The 13301-nt window shown below is 45.2% G+C and overlaps 1 protein-coding gene and 1 non-coding gene across 3 annotated transcripts in view; both read right to left on the bottom strand.

Moving 5' to 3' along the window:
- The window catches only part of LOC124605630 (lysophosphatidylcholine acyltransferase), a 691248-nt gene that overhangs the window by 96036 nt on the left and 581911 nt on the right, over positions 1-13301 (bottom strand). The gene's annotated exons all lie outside the window — the stretch shown is intronic.
- Positions 10146-10220, bottom strand: Trnat-ugu. The gene has a single exon. It is a non-coding gene; the product is annotated as a tRNA-Thr (tRNA).

Raw genomic sequence — 13301 nt, 5'->3', positions numbered from 1 at the left:
ACTTAAAAATGTATTTTCGCCAACGTATCGAGGATACAGGGAAGTCACCAGCAACTATAACTGCATGATGCGGGCACGTGTTTGAAATTAGACTCAAGTTTTCTTTGAGCCTTTCAGCAACTGGATCATCTGAGCTGGGAGGTCGGTGAAAGGATCCAATTATTTTGCTCCGGTTGCTAAGATTGGCCTCTACCCATACTATCTACTTCGATGTCGAGTAACGTTTTGTGTAGCCAATGGATAGGCGAATGCTCTTGAGGATGATGTGGTTAGCAGCTACCTTTTGCCGATGTCTGATCTTGAGAGTTGGAGCTACAATCTATAGCACACAGAACGAGAACGATACTCACTCGCCCGTTGCATAATACTCTGTTGTTGTTGTTGTTGTGGTGGTGGTGGTGGTGGTGGTTTGTTGGGTTGTTTGGGGAAGGAGACCAGACAGCGAGGTCATCGGTCTCATCGGATTAGGGAAGGATGGGGAAGGAAGTCGGCCGTGCCCTTTCAAAGGAACCATCCCGGCATTTGCCTGGAGCGATTTAGGGAAATCACAGAAAACCTAAATCAGGATTGCCGGACGCGGGATTGAACCGTCGTCCTCCCGAATGCGAGTCCAGTGTTTAACCACTGCGCCACCTCGCTCGGTGTGGTGGCGGTGGTGGTGGTGGTGGTCTTCAGTCCTGAGACTGGTTTCATGCAGTGTTTTATTTTACTTTTTTATTTATTTGATGTTTTTACATATGGTTCCAAGTGCAGCTCGTAAAACTAGCACTTTTCTAGGTCTTAAAGCTGTAAACAGCACAAAAACATTCATTCCTACAGGAAGAAGCGTGAAGCGAAAACTATTACTGTCACGGAGAATAATCGCAAGAGAGAATACGTTTACCTCCATGCTCCTGCTGACTCTGGATGGCGCCTGACAGCTTCAGGAAAAACCCCGCGCAAATGAATAAGCTACGGGAATCCACACACTTTCATAACCGATGAAGACCTCGAGAGCATGTCTCCTTGCTGAACAATCTAAAAACGTTAGTCGTGAGATAGATAACTATTTTCGTCACGCTACGAAGAGTAAGGGGAGGGAATATATATTTCTGTTTTGACATAACGTGTATTTACTGTGGCACGAAGGAAATTAGTTTCAAAAGTACGTTCCCTACTTCGTAACTGGGAATTGTCATGTTGGGGGATTGACGGCAGAGCACAATCGAGGGTCTTCCATGTCCATATTTTAAAAAGACGAATCTCTCCTGCCCTCCCCCCCTCCCCCCACCCCTCACGAACGTACACACACTCAGGAACAACGTGCGCCTAACGTACCAGTAGGTATAAACAGTTTATACGAAATTTCTTTCATTCAGAGAGATCGGCCAAAGGAAAAAGAGTGGCAGTCTATATTAAACGCAACTCGTCTAATTCCAAATTGGTTTATGCTATGTTATTAAAGTTGTCTTGAGTGTTTTCGATGCACCTATCCACGATAGTCTATCCAGAGCAAGCCTTCGTCATCTTTGAATAACTGCTGCATGCTACACTCGTTTCAACTTGCTTACCGTATTCGTCTCTTGGTCTCCCTCTACAATTTTTACCATCTTGACTTATCTCCACTACCAAACTGACAATTCCTTGATGCCTCAGGATGCGTCCTACGGTCCCTTCTTTTAATCAAGTTGTGCTATCAATATCTTTCTTCCCAATTCGGTTCACTAACTTTCGCAGGATTAATTTATTCAGGTTAACCGGTTTTCGGCGTACAAGTTCATCATCAGACTTTAAATGACTACCGTCGTCAAAGAAGTTAACAATGTTTGTTAACAACATTGGAAAAGGTGTTCCTCATGTAGACTAAGGAACAAACACACAGTAAATGTCATGTTTGACAGTGCGGTGGTAATGCAACTGAAAAGGTAAAAAGTTGAGAAATAAATAAATATAAAGGGAAAACATAAACAGAAAACTCGAGAATCAGTACCTATATAACAGTTTACATTAAACATACAAACCCAATAAAATGAAGTAAGTATTTGACAAAACTTCAAGAGGTACTGCACATGGAAAGTGATATTTAAACCAAGGAAAAGAAAGAGTTAACAAACCTCCCTAAGGTGTTCTATACGACTCAGGTCAGGACTCTGTGCAGGTCAGTCCACTGCAGGGATGTTATTGTCGCGTAAGCACTCCGCCACAGGCCGTGCATTATGAATAGGTGCTCGACCGTGTTGAAAGATGGAATCGCCATCCCCGAATTGCTCTTCAACAGTGGGAAGCCAAAGAAAGTGCACAAAACATCAACGTTGGCCTGTACTGTGATAGTGCCACGCAAAACAAGGGGTGTAAGTCACTTCCATTAAAAACACGATCACACCATAACACCAACGCCTCCGAATTTTACTGTTGGCACTACACACGCTGGCAGATGACGTTCACCGAGCATTCGCCATACGCACACCCTGCCATCGGATCGCCACATTGTGTGCTGTTATTCGTCATTCCACACTACGTTTTTCCACTGTTCAATCGTCCAATGTTCACGCTCGTTACATCAATCGAGTCGTAGATTGGCATTTATGAGGGTGATGTGTGGCTTATGAGCAGCCGTTCGACCATGAAATCCAAGTTCTCTTATCCCGTCTAACTGTCATAGTACTTGCAGTGGGCCCTGATGCAGTTTGGAATTCCTGTGTGATGGTCTGGATAGATGTCTGCCTACTATACATTACGACCCTCTTCACGTGTCAGCGGTCTCTGTCAGCCAACAGACGAGGTCTGCCTGCACGCTTTTGTGCTGTACGTGTCCCTTCACGTTTCCACTTCACTACCACATAGCAAACAGTGGACCTAGGAATGTTTGTGGAAATCTCGCGTACGGACATATGACACAAGTGGCACCCAATCAGCTGCCCACGTTCGAAGTCCGTGAGTTCCGCGGAGCGCTGCTTTCTGCTCTCTCACGATGTCTAATGACTACTGAGGTCGCTGATGTGTAGTACCTGGCAGCACAAGGCACCTAATATGTAAAACGTACATTTTTGGGGGGTGTCCGGATACTTTTCAAAAGTCAAAGGAGGGTGAGTTACTTTTCGTAGTTACAGACAACAAATGTGTATTTTAATTGTAAATGTCACATTGATATGAGACAGTTTGTATGTTGGAAAGTATCGAAACACGGAATTATAAAGTCCTGTGACGATTTCTGCGGTTTTATGACCATGTATTTACGAGACAAGTGTTGGATGAATTTCCAAGTGCACTTGAATAAACTGCCAGTCAGTGTTTATAAATCGCTGCTATTTTCACATGTAGGTAATATTTATACATGAGAATGTGATTCTTGCATTTTACGCAAGTTCTCAAATTTGTGTGTGTTTCTTACTATTTCTGCACGACAGACTGTAACGCAGTGTATTCGACAATATGATTCAGTGAATCAAACCTATAAAAAAAATATTCTTGGCTGTCACTTCTTTTGTTACTCCAAAACTCGAGCGTTGATCTTCCATTTTTTTTTATTTTTCTGTGAATAGTTTTACTTTACTAGTGAGGTGGGGATTTTTTTTATACATTTTACTTGTCCTTAAAAACCGGAACGGTAAATGAAGAAAAACTGAAAATAATAATGGACAAGCAGGTGGTACAAATCGCATACATATTTATTATAAATTTTACAGTTCCAAAAGCGTTGTTTCTTCGTGAAATTTCGGCGCCGTCTGCAGTGTCAATGTAAAATAATTAATTAGAGCACAGATTCGAAACTATGAATCAGTGCAACAGAGAGCGCAAAAAAATAACTTTGGCTGACACTTCTTATCCTGTTACCGAAGAAACGTAAATAAAGTTGAATCTCAGCTGTGGTAGTATGGCGAAAAAGCAGAATACTATTGTTCTTCACATCTTTAAGCCAAGTTCGGTTCGTGGTATCAAATTGTTAAGATGGCCTTAAAACACGTACACAATGTTTCACGGTACTTCTAAAGGTTATAACACCCACAATACGCTAAACGCAATACGGAATACGAGCTGAAATGCTCCGTCCCAAAATCACGTGACTTGAGCGGCACGAGATGCTGCGGACAGAATACTCGTACCGCGCAACCGAAAAATGCTCACTCCACAGATACTTATACTCTACGGTGGGACCGCGTCCTGGCCTTATGCTGACATCAGCGGCCGAGCTGAACGCTGTTGCCGGAAGAGGCGCCAGCTGCGCAGGTGCCGCCAGCGGGGAAAGGCGTGCAGCCAGGAGAAAGTGTTGTGTTGTTATCTGTGGCGTGGCGGCGTCCAGCGCCTTGCTGGAGCAGCAAGTTCCCCAACGTACGCTTGCCCTCGCCCCGGAGCCACAGTGCCAGAGCAACATGAGGCTGACCGCTTCCGCCTCCATCCGTCCATCCATCCTACACATTGACACGAGTTCCTGTTCCGGAAACGGTTTCTCCCGTTTGCTGCTGTTATACACGCGAGGGGTGTGTTTAATAAATAATATGACACCTTTTCTTCTCGGTCAAATTTGGTTGGAAAAATCCGGAATTTTGGAACATAGTAGAATATTCCCACTTCAAACCCTATATTTCCATGAAGTTCCCATGGGTGTCGGCGCTACACGTACCCTTCAAATGGTATCTGTAACGGAGGTGTACGCCATGCAGAGAGCTGTCATTGAGTTTCTTCTGGTGGAAAACCAGAGCAGCGCAGCTACTCATAGGTGCTTGTAGAATGTCTGCGGAGACCTGGGAGTGAACAAAAGCACAGTGAGTCGTTGGGCGAGGCGTCTGTCATCATCATCTCAGCAAGGTCGTGCAAACCTGCGCGATCTCTCGCTTGCCGGCCGGCCGCTAACAGCTGTGGCTGCTGCAATGTTGGAACGTGCGGACACTCTCATTCGTGGTGATCGACGGATCGCAATCAGATACCTCGCTGCACAACTGGACGTCTTTGTTGGCGATGCTGACACACTAGTCCACCAGTCGTGGTAGTCAAAAATGTGTGCCCACTGGATTCATCGCCATCTAACAGAAGACCATAAGGAGCAATGAAGGACCGTCTGTGGGGAATTGCTAGGGCCTTACGAAGCTGATCACAACAATCTTATATTGAACATCGTCACAAGCGATGAAACATTAATTCATAACTAGAGACTGGAAAAAAATGAGAATCCACTGACTGGCGCCACACCACCTCTCTTCCGAAGAAAAAGTTCAAAGCCGCATCCTCATTCAGTAAAGTCATGACAACAGCCCTCTGGGACTCTGAAGAACTTACTCTGTTTGATCTTCTTCCTCATGGTGCAATGATCAACTCTGAAGTGTACTATGCTACCCTCAGGAAATAGAAGAAACGACTTCGGCGATTTCGTCGCCACGAAAATGCAAACGAACTTGTCCTTCTCCATGAGAACCCAAGGTCTCACGCAAGCTTGTGCATCCGAGACAATCTCACAAAACTTCATTGTACTGTTGTTCCTCGTCCGCCCTATGGCCAGGATCTCATACCTTCCGACTTCCATATGTTTGGCCCAATGAAAGATGTGCTCAGCGGGAAGCAGTACGTGGATGACGGGGAGGTTGTTGACGCAGCAAGACGTTGTCTCCGTCGTCGACCCGTAGAAGCGAACTATTCAGCTACACAAGCCCTCCCAATAAGGTGGCGTAAGGCTGTCGCACTGAACGGAAATCATGTTGAAAAATAGGGTTTTGCAGCCAAAAGAATAAGGAATAAGGAATAAGGATTAATATGCTGTACTTGAATCGTTGATAAAACCAACTTGCTTATTGAATGCCCCGCGTCGAGGACAGTACTGTTTCTACAGATTCAAAATAGCTTTAGTTTCCAAAATGGACTATAACACAACTCAGTGTCTCCAAGTTCAATAAGGCTTTTACCGCTAGATTCCATAGAGTGTCGGATCGACAGTTCAAAATGGTTCAAATTGCTCTGAGCACTATGGGACTTAACATCGGAGGTCAGCCGGCTGGTGTGGCCAAGCGGCTCTAGACGCTTCAGTCTGGAACCGCGCGACCGCTACGTTCGCAGGTTCGAATCCTGCCTTGGGCATGGATGTGTGTGATGTCCTTAGGTTAGTTAGGTTTAAGTAGTTTTAAGTTCTAGGGAACTGATGACCTCAGCTGTTAAGTCCCATAGTGCTCAGAGCCATTTGAACCACTGGAGGTCATCAGTCCCCTAAACTTAGAACTATGTAAACCTAACTAACCTAAGGACATCACACACATCCATGCCAGAGGCAGGATTTGAACCTGCGATCGTAGCAGCCGCGTGGTTCCGGACTGAAGTGCCTAGAACCGCTCGGTCACAACGGCCGACCATCGATAGTTCAATCCTCGTAATCGATAAGGGCAGACTTCTGATCGAGCTGCGGCGGAGTTATTAGTTTCTTCACGTTTGGAGGCTACTGATTCCATAACTATGTCTTGGGTTAATGTAAAGTGCTCCAGTCGCTGGTGAGAACTTTATGAAGTCTACTATCGGTTTCGGTATTTATATTAGCTCTTTTCAAGTCTGTCTAAAAATTATACTGGAGAGAAGTAATAGCCAAATGATAAAAATCCAAGTCAGTTCGATTTAGTATGTTAATTGTCATTTTCCGAGGGCGCGCTGCAAAGAAACGTCTCCGAATTTTTTGTGTGAAAACCTTAAAGCTTTTTGCCTCAGCCACGTTTTGTGTCACGGCACACCGTCACACTTCCACTTTTCCTCTGAGGAACAGAGCATTGAGTGGCAGGCATTTCCAGACTGAAGACATGATTATTTAGGTGGGACATTTAGTGAACAGAAAGTGTGAGAAGCTACTGCTTTCACTGGCATCAGCGATTCATGTAGTGCCTGAAACAGACCGTTACGGACAAGGCATGATATTCGTCTCTGATCCCTTTCGCCCACGATTCCTTTGTGACGATTGTTCTTACGCCCTGTCACATGGCTGTATGTTACACACCATTCCTTGTAGACTTAATTCGACTAAATTCTATTATCCTCGTTTTGCTTTTGTTGATGTTCATCTTATATCCTCCTTTCAAGACACTGTCCATTCCGTTCAACTGCTCTTCCAAGTCCTTTGCTGTCTCTGACAGAATTACAATGTCATCGGCGAACCTCAAAGTTTTTATTTCTTCTCCCTGGACTTTAAATACCCACTCTGAATTTTTCTTTTGTTTCCTTTACTGCTTGCTCAATATACAGATTGAATAACATCGGGGACAGACTACAACCCTGTCTCGCTCCCTTCCCAACCACTGCTTCCCTTTCATGCCCCTCGACTCTTATAACTGCAATCTGCTTTCTGTACAAATTGTAAATAGCTTTTCGCTTCCTGTATTTTACCCCTGCCACCTTTAGAATCTGAAAGAGAGTATTACAGTCAACATTGTCAAAAGCTTTCTCTAAGTCTACAAATGCTAGAAACGTAGGTTTGCCCCCCCCCCCCCCCCCACACACACACACAGAGAGAGAGAGGGAGTGAGGGAGAGAGATGGTCACGGCGCGGCATTTACTCAGGACGCGGTGTGGTAGCACACCGCGGAGCCTCCTGCGACCGCAGCGCCTGCTGAATATTGCAGCGCTTTGCCGCTGCCTCCCCCGTGCACAGTGAACACTGCGGAGTAGAGCTGAGAAAGCTGAGAACAGCGGCGCCGGCCGCAGCCGCCGGAAAAACTGGGACGTTAAAGGCACGCCGTCTCGCCGCAGCCCGTGTCGCTACCTGCTCCTCCAGACACTGCTCACGCCGACACGCAGCAACACGGCAACGGGCTTCACTCGTTAGGCGCGCTAGTTACACCGTATTCGCTGCCTCCTACAACCGCACCACAAGTGTACCTGCAGCCTGTAGCTGTTTGTACTGCTCTGCTTCGTAATCCTCCTCTATACTCCCCAATATCAGAAGTTTCTCTGCCTGCCGTCCTTGAAATATATGCACATAGGATGAATCACCTAACACTTGCACGGACATGGAAGGCACTGTCGATACGCGGTTTTCACATAATTGAACTTCAGGTACGCATCTGTATTTGCAGCCTATACACAAATTTTGAGACGTCGATGAAAGGGCAGTTATTTTACAACAGTTATAAATTTTTGAATAGGACAATGCCTGCTGTTGATGATGATGATGTAGATGATGATGTCCCATACTCTGAGGAGCGTAGGGGAAGACCCGCACCGCTGTACTAGGCAAGGTCCTAGTGGAGGTGGTTTTGCCATTGCCTTCCTCCGACCATAATGGGGATGAATGATGATGATGGCCGGCCAGAGTGGCCGCGCGGTTCTAGGCGCTTCAGTCTTGAACCGCGCGACCACTACGGTCGCAGGTTCGAATCCTGCCTCGGGCATGGATGTGTGTGATGTCCTTAGGTTAGTCAGGTTTAAGTAGTTCTAAGTCTAGGGGACTGATGACCTCAGATGTTAAGTCCCATACTGCTCAGAGCCATTTGAACCATTTTTTTATGATGATGATGAAGACGACAACAACAACACCCAGTCATCTCGAGGGAGGAAAAATCCCTGACCCCGCCGGGAATCGAACCCGGGACCCCGTGCGCGGGAAACGCAAACGCTACCGCAAAACCACGATCTGCGGACAGGGCTATTGACAGTAAAATTCTAAAACTAGAGTGAATGAGAATATCAATGGTGTTTGTTGGAGGAAGCTAGTGCAAGCGGTTAACGAGTTATCGTATTGTGAACATCGTAAACACCAATAGCTATTTGTTCCAGTGTACAGGGCGTTTTCGTAAGAGGCTGCAAAAATTTAATAGGACATACAGGATACTTCACTGAACAATTTGAGGTAGAGAACATGGGGAAGCCAGCTTAAGGACATAATAGGAATAAAATCACATTGCTGGGTACTTTTTTATTTACATCAGTTAACTGCAAATGCTGCCACTGACACAATTAACGTAATACTTTTACTGTATCTTACAGAATGTGCTGAAACTGATGGCCATGAACCTCAGTGCAAGCATGACATCGGCGAACAAGACTCTGACGCACCCTGACAAATGTCACTGGTGTCTTTCGAATCACATCACAGGCGGCTACAGTTCTGACAACTAATTCCATCTCCGTATCCACTGGGCTCCCACACTCAAATGACTTAACATATCTCCAGAGGAAATAATCAAGGGGATTCAGGTTAGGGGAGCTCGCAGGCCACGGTATAGGACCTGCCCTTCCAGTCCAGCGACCAGGAAGTACTGTACCGGTACTGCTCCATCGTATTGTGCTGTACGTCTCTGAATAGCACTGAGTAACGAATGGGTCTGTCGTTGATTCATTGCACGTTCTGTCATGTGACAATGTTAATATAACAGAGCCACCTTTTGGACAAGTAAACAAAATCTTCATCATGAGTTTCTGGTAATGAATGGGTCTGTCGTTGATTCATAGCACGTTCTGTCATGTGACAATGTAAATACGATACAACAGAGCCAGCTCTTGGACAAGTAAACAAAATCTGCATCATGAGTCTCTGGTAGTCAGGCTCGTCCTATTTCTTTCCTTGTAGGATATAAAGAAAGTACATGTAAATAAACAACGCATTACATACAAATTTCTACGCATGTTAGTCGCAAAAAGCTGGAAAACAGTAATGCTAGACAAAGCGGTAGACAAGTTTACTTCGACATCTCCTTAACCTGGTTTCTCCGACGCTAGGTTCCCTGCCTCAAATTGTTTAGTGGAGCACTCTCTATGTCCTGTTATGCCCTTACGGAAACACCCTGTATATAGGAAACGGCGTACGGAACACTATAGTGATTCATTCGTAAGTACTGCTCGAGTGTTTGGAGTACCCACCGCGTCGGATTAAAGGAAGGCATCGAAGCAGTTCAGAGAGGTGCGGCTGTATTTGTTACCGATAGGTTTGATCAATAGGCCAGCTGCTCCGTGATCTGAAATGGCAATCCTGGAGGCAAGACTAAGTTCATTTCGCGAGCCACTATCGAGGTCATTTAGAGAACCGGCATTTGAGGCTGACTGCAGAACAATTCTATTGCTATATATGACGGTAGTATCTGTTCCCGAAAGAACAGTTACCGAGGATGACCATGCAGCTTTGCTAGAAATGAAATGATAATTAAATGGACACCCTAGCTGCAACAGGCGTTGATGTACTTCATTGGGGACATGTTGAAAATGTGTGCCCCGACCGGGACTCGAACCCGGGATCTCCTGCTTACATGGCAGACGCTCTACCCATCTGAGCCACCGCGGGCACAGTGCATAGTGCGTCTGCAGGGACTTTTCCCTTGCACGCTCCCCGTGAGATCCACATTCCCAACATGTCCACACCACTACATTCGTAGTGCGCCTAATAGATGTTTGCCCATCATACTCATTACTCGTGGCAGATTAATCTACCAAGTCCCGTACGAGTTCGGGCATAGCGTGTGCGTTCGCACAAGAAGGTCAATGGCCGGGAAGCCATATTTTAACTATATATGACGGTAGTATCTGTCCCGGGTTCGAGTCCCGGTCGGGGCACACATTTTCAACATGTCCCCAATGAAGTACATCAACGCCTGTTGCAGCTAGGGTGTCCATTTAATTATCATTTCAATTCTACTGCTGCCAACGTACATTTTACGTATCACGAAGATAAGATGACAGAAACCGGGGATCGCACGGACGCTTACAGACGGTCGTTTTTCCCTCGCTCTATTTCCGAACTGAACAGGAAAGGAAACGAGTTGTAGTGGTGTGTGGTACCCTCCGCCATGCGCCATAGGGTGGCTTGTAGACTATACAGGGTGGTCCATTGATCGTGACCAGGCCAAATATCTCACGAAATAAGCGTCAAACGAAGAAACTATAAAGAACGAAACTTGTCTGGCTTGAAGGTGGAAACCAGATGGCGCTATGATTTTATTGCATTAATGTGGTATTTACAAGTAATCGCGCTGTAACAGCATGCGTTCTCACAAATGATAAGTTCACAAAGGTACATGTATCACATTGGAACAACCGGAATGAAATGTTCAAACGTACCTAGGTTCTGTATTTTAATTTAAAAAACCTACCTGTTACCAACTGTTCGTCTAAAATTGTGAGCCATATGTTTGTGACCATTACAGCGCCATCTATCACAAAGCGAAAAAAGTGGTCCAACTAAAACATTCATATTTCTTTACGTACTACACGAATATGTAATAAAAAGTGGGGGTTCCTATTTAAAAAAACCGCAGTTGATATCCGTTTGACCTATGGGAGCGCCATATAGCGGGCCAACCATAGCGCCATCTGGTTTTCCCCTTCAAGCTAGACGAGTTTCGTTCTTTGTAGGTTTTTCGTTTGATGCTTATTTCGTGAGATATTTGGCCCAGTCACTATCAATGGACCACCCTGTGTATGTACATGTAGATGCAATTTTCTCAAAATACGTAAACGATTTGTAGCAGGCGTTGTAACCCTTCAATGCGGCACTAACAATACTATCTTTTCTTCTGACAGATATTCGCCTTTCAGTGTAAGGTAGTGGGTAATACTGGCCACATACTCTCGGACTCAGTCACAAATTTATGAAGACGCTGTCGTGATGGGGTAGTCCCTAAAGCATGTCCGAACTACAGGAACACTGAACGTATCGGGTCAGCTTCAGCCACAACTTGCAATACATTTGGTGTGACTGAAGCAAGATGTGTTTCAGGCGAGATGCTTTTTCCAGAAGCCGGGCTGACAGAGCGTGCCTCTCCGCCATCAACGTCATAATCGTTCGAGCTAACAACATGCACCAGGATTCTGCAACAGACAAACGTTCTAGTAATTTGTAATTGTCCACATCCGTTCTCTTTTCTCCTCCTTTTCTTTCTACCAGCCACTCTCTTTCCGCGAGATACCTGTAGAAAGGAGGACTGCTGATATTTTAAAAAAATATCGGGAATAAAATACACCGATATTAAAAAAGTCATTATCAATTCACGATATATCGAAAACTACCGATATGTTGACGGAAAAAACAGTGACGCAGGAGCCCATAAAAATATCGGCTGCGCGCGCGCGCGCGCACACACACACACACACACACACACACACACACACACACACACACAGAGTTTTAGAACAGTATATGTAAGTATTGATTTATTATTAGCTATTCTGTACATCAACAAGCTGGCAGCCTGCCTATCCGAAAACAAACGAAGTAGGTTACAGTACACTTGTTCGACCACTGCTTGAATACTGCTCACCGGTGTGGGATCCGTACCAGATAGGGTTGATAGAAGAGATAGAGAAGATGCAACGGAGAGCAGCGCGCTTCATTACAGGATCATTTAGTAATCCCGAAAGCGTTACGGAGATGATAGAAGAACTCCAGTGGAAGACTCTGCAAGAGAGACGCTCAGTAGCTCGGTACGGGCTTTTGTTGAAGTTTTGAGAACATACCTTCACCGAGAAGTCAAGCAGTATATTGTTCCTTCCTGCGTATATCTCGCGAAGAGAACATGAGGATAAAAATCAGAGAGATTAGTGCCCACACAGAGACATACCGATAATCTTTCTTTCCACGAACAATACGAGACTGGAATAGAAGGGAGAACCGATAGAGGTACTCAAAGTACCCTCCGTCACACACCGTCAGGTGGCTTGCGGGGTATGGATGTAGATCCACTTAGAGCAATAATCGAAAGAAAAACAATGCACGTTCACGTTTGGCGATAACCACTTTGCGAACAATGGTAACGGCATGTACGTCGCACAGTAAAAGCTGTCCGACCGGTCCGTGGTTCCGTTTCGTCACATATCGGATTTGTCTGGAACACTTCATATCGACTTCCCAGCCAGCGACCTCGCAGTTGCAGAGTCAAATCTGCTTGGTGGAGGTAAACGTCGCAGTTTCTGTTGGTGGCGTCGAGTGGTGTTTACGTCAGGATCTCCCCTCACACGTCTCGACCCACCGTAAAGACCAAATCTTGTCATTTAGATTTTTGTTCGTACTTTGGAGCAACTGTTTCGAAGAATGGCGATGTGAAGAAATAGCGCACTAGTTGCGTTATTTTTTTTTTTTTAATGCAACTGGGGTGCTGTTTCTTCACATCGGAAATCTTGTTATTCCATTCATATCCTGCCGCCCAGTGCAAGCGGACTATTACTTTCGTGCCACATATACTTGCTTCACACAAAGAGAAAGATTGGAAGCGATGAAAGCTAAAAAAAGTAGTAAGGCTCCTTCATACAATGAAAGTAAAATTATGTTCTACTACAATCTGAAATATTTACCGAAAATTGTGAAAAAATGTAATGTAAAATAAAAATATCGGCACTCATGATCGGCATTTTGATGTCGATATATAAGTGTG

The sequence above is a fragment of the Schistocerca americana genome, chromosome 3, assembly GCF_021461395.2.
Source record: "Schistocerca americana isolate TAMUIC-IGC-003095 chromosome 3, iqSchAmer2.1, whole genome shotgun sequence".
Classification (NCBI taxonomy): domain Eukaryota; kingdom Metazoa; phylum Arthropoda; class Insecta; order Orthoptera; family Acrididae; genus Schistocerca; species Schistocerca americana.
The sequence above is the reverse complement of the archived record's forward strand: the minus strand, read 5'-3'. Positions and strand labels throughout refer to the sequence as shown.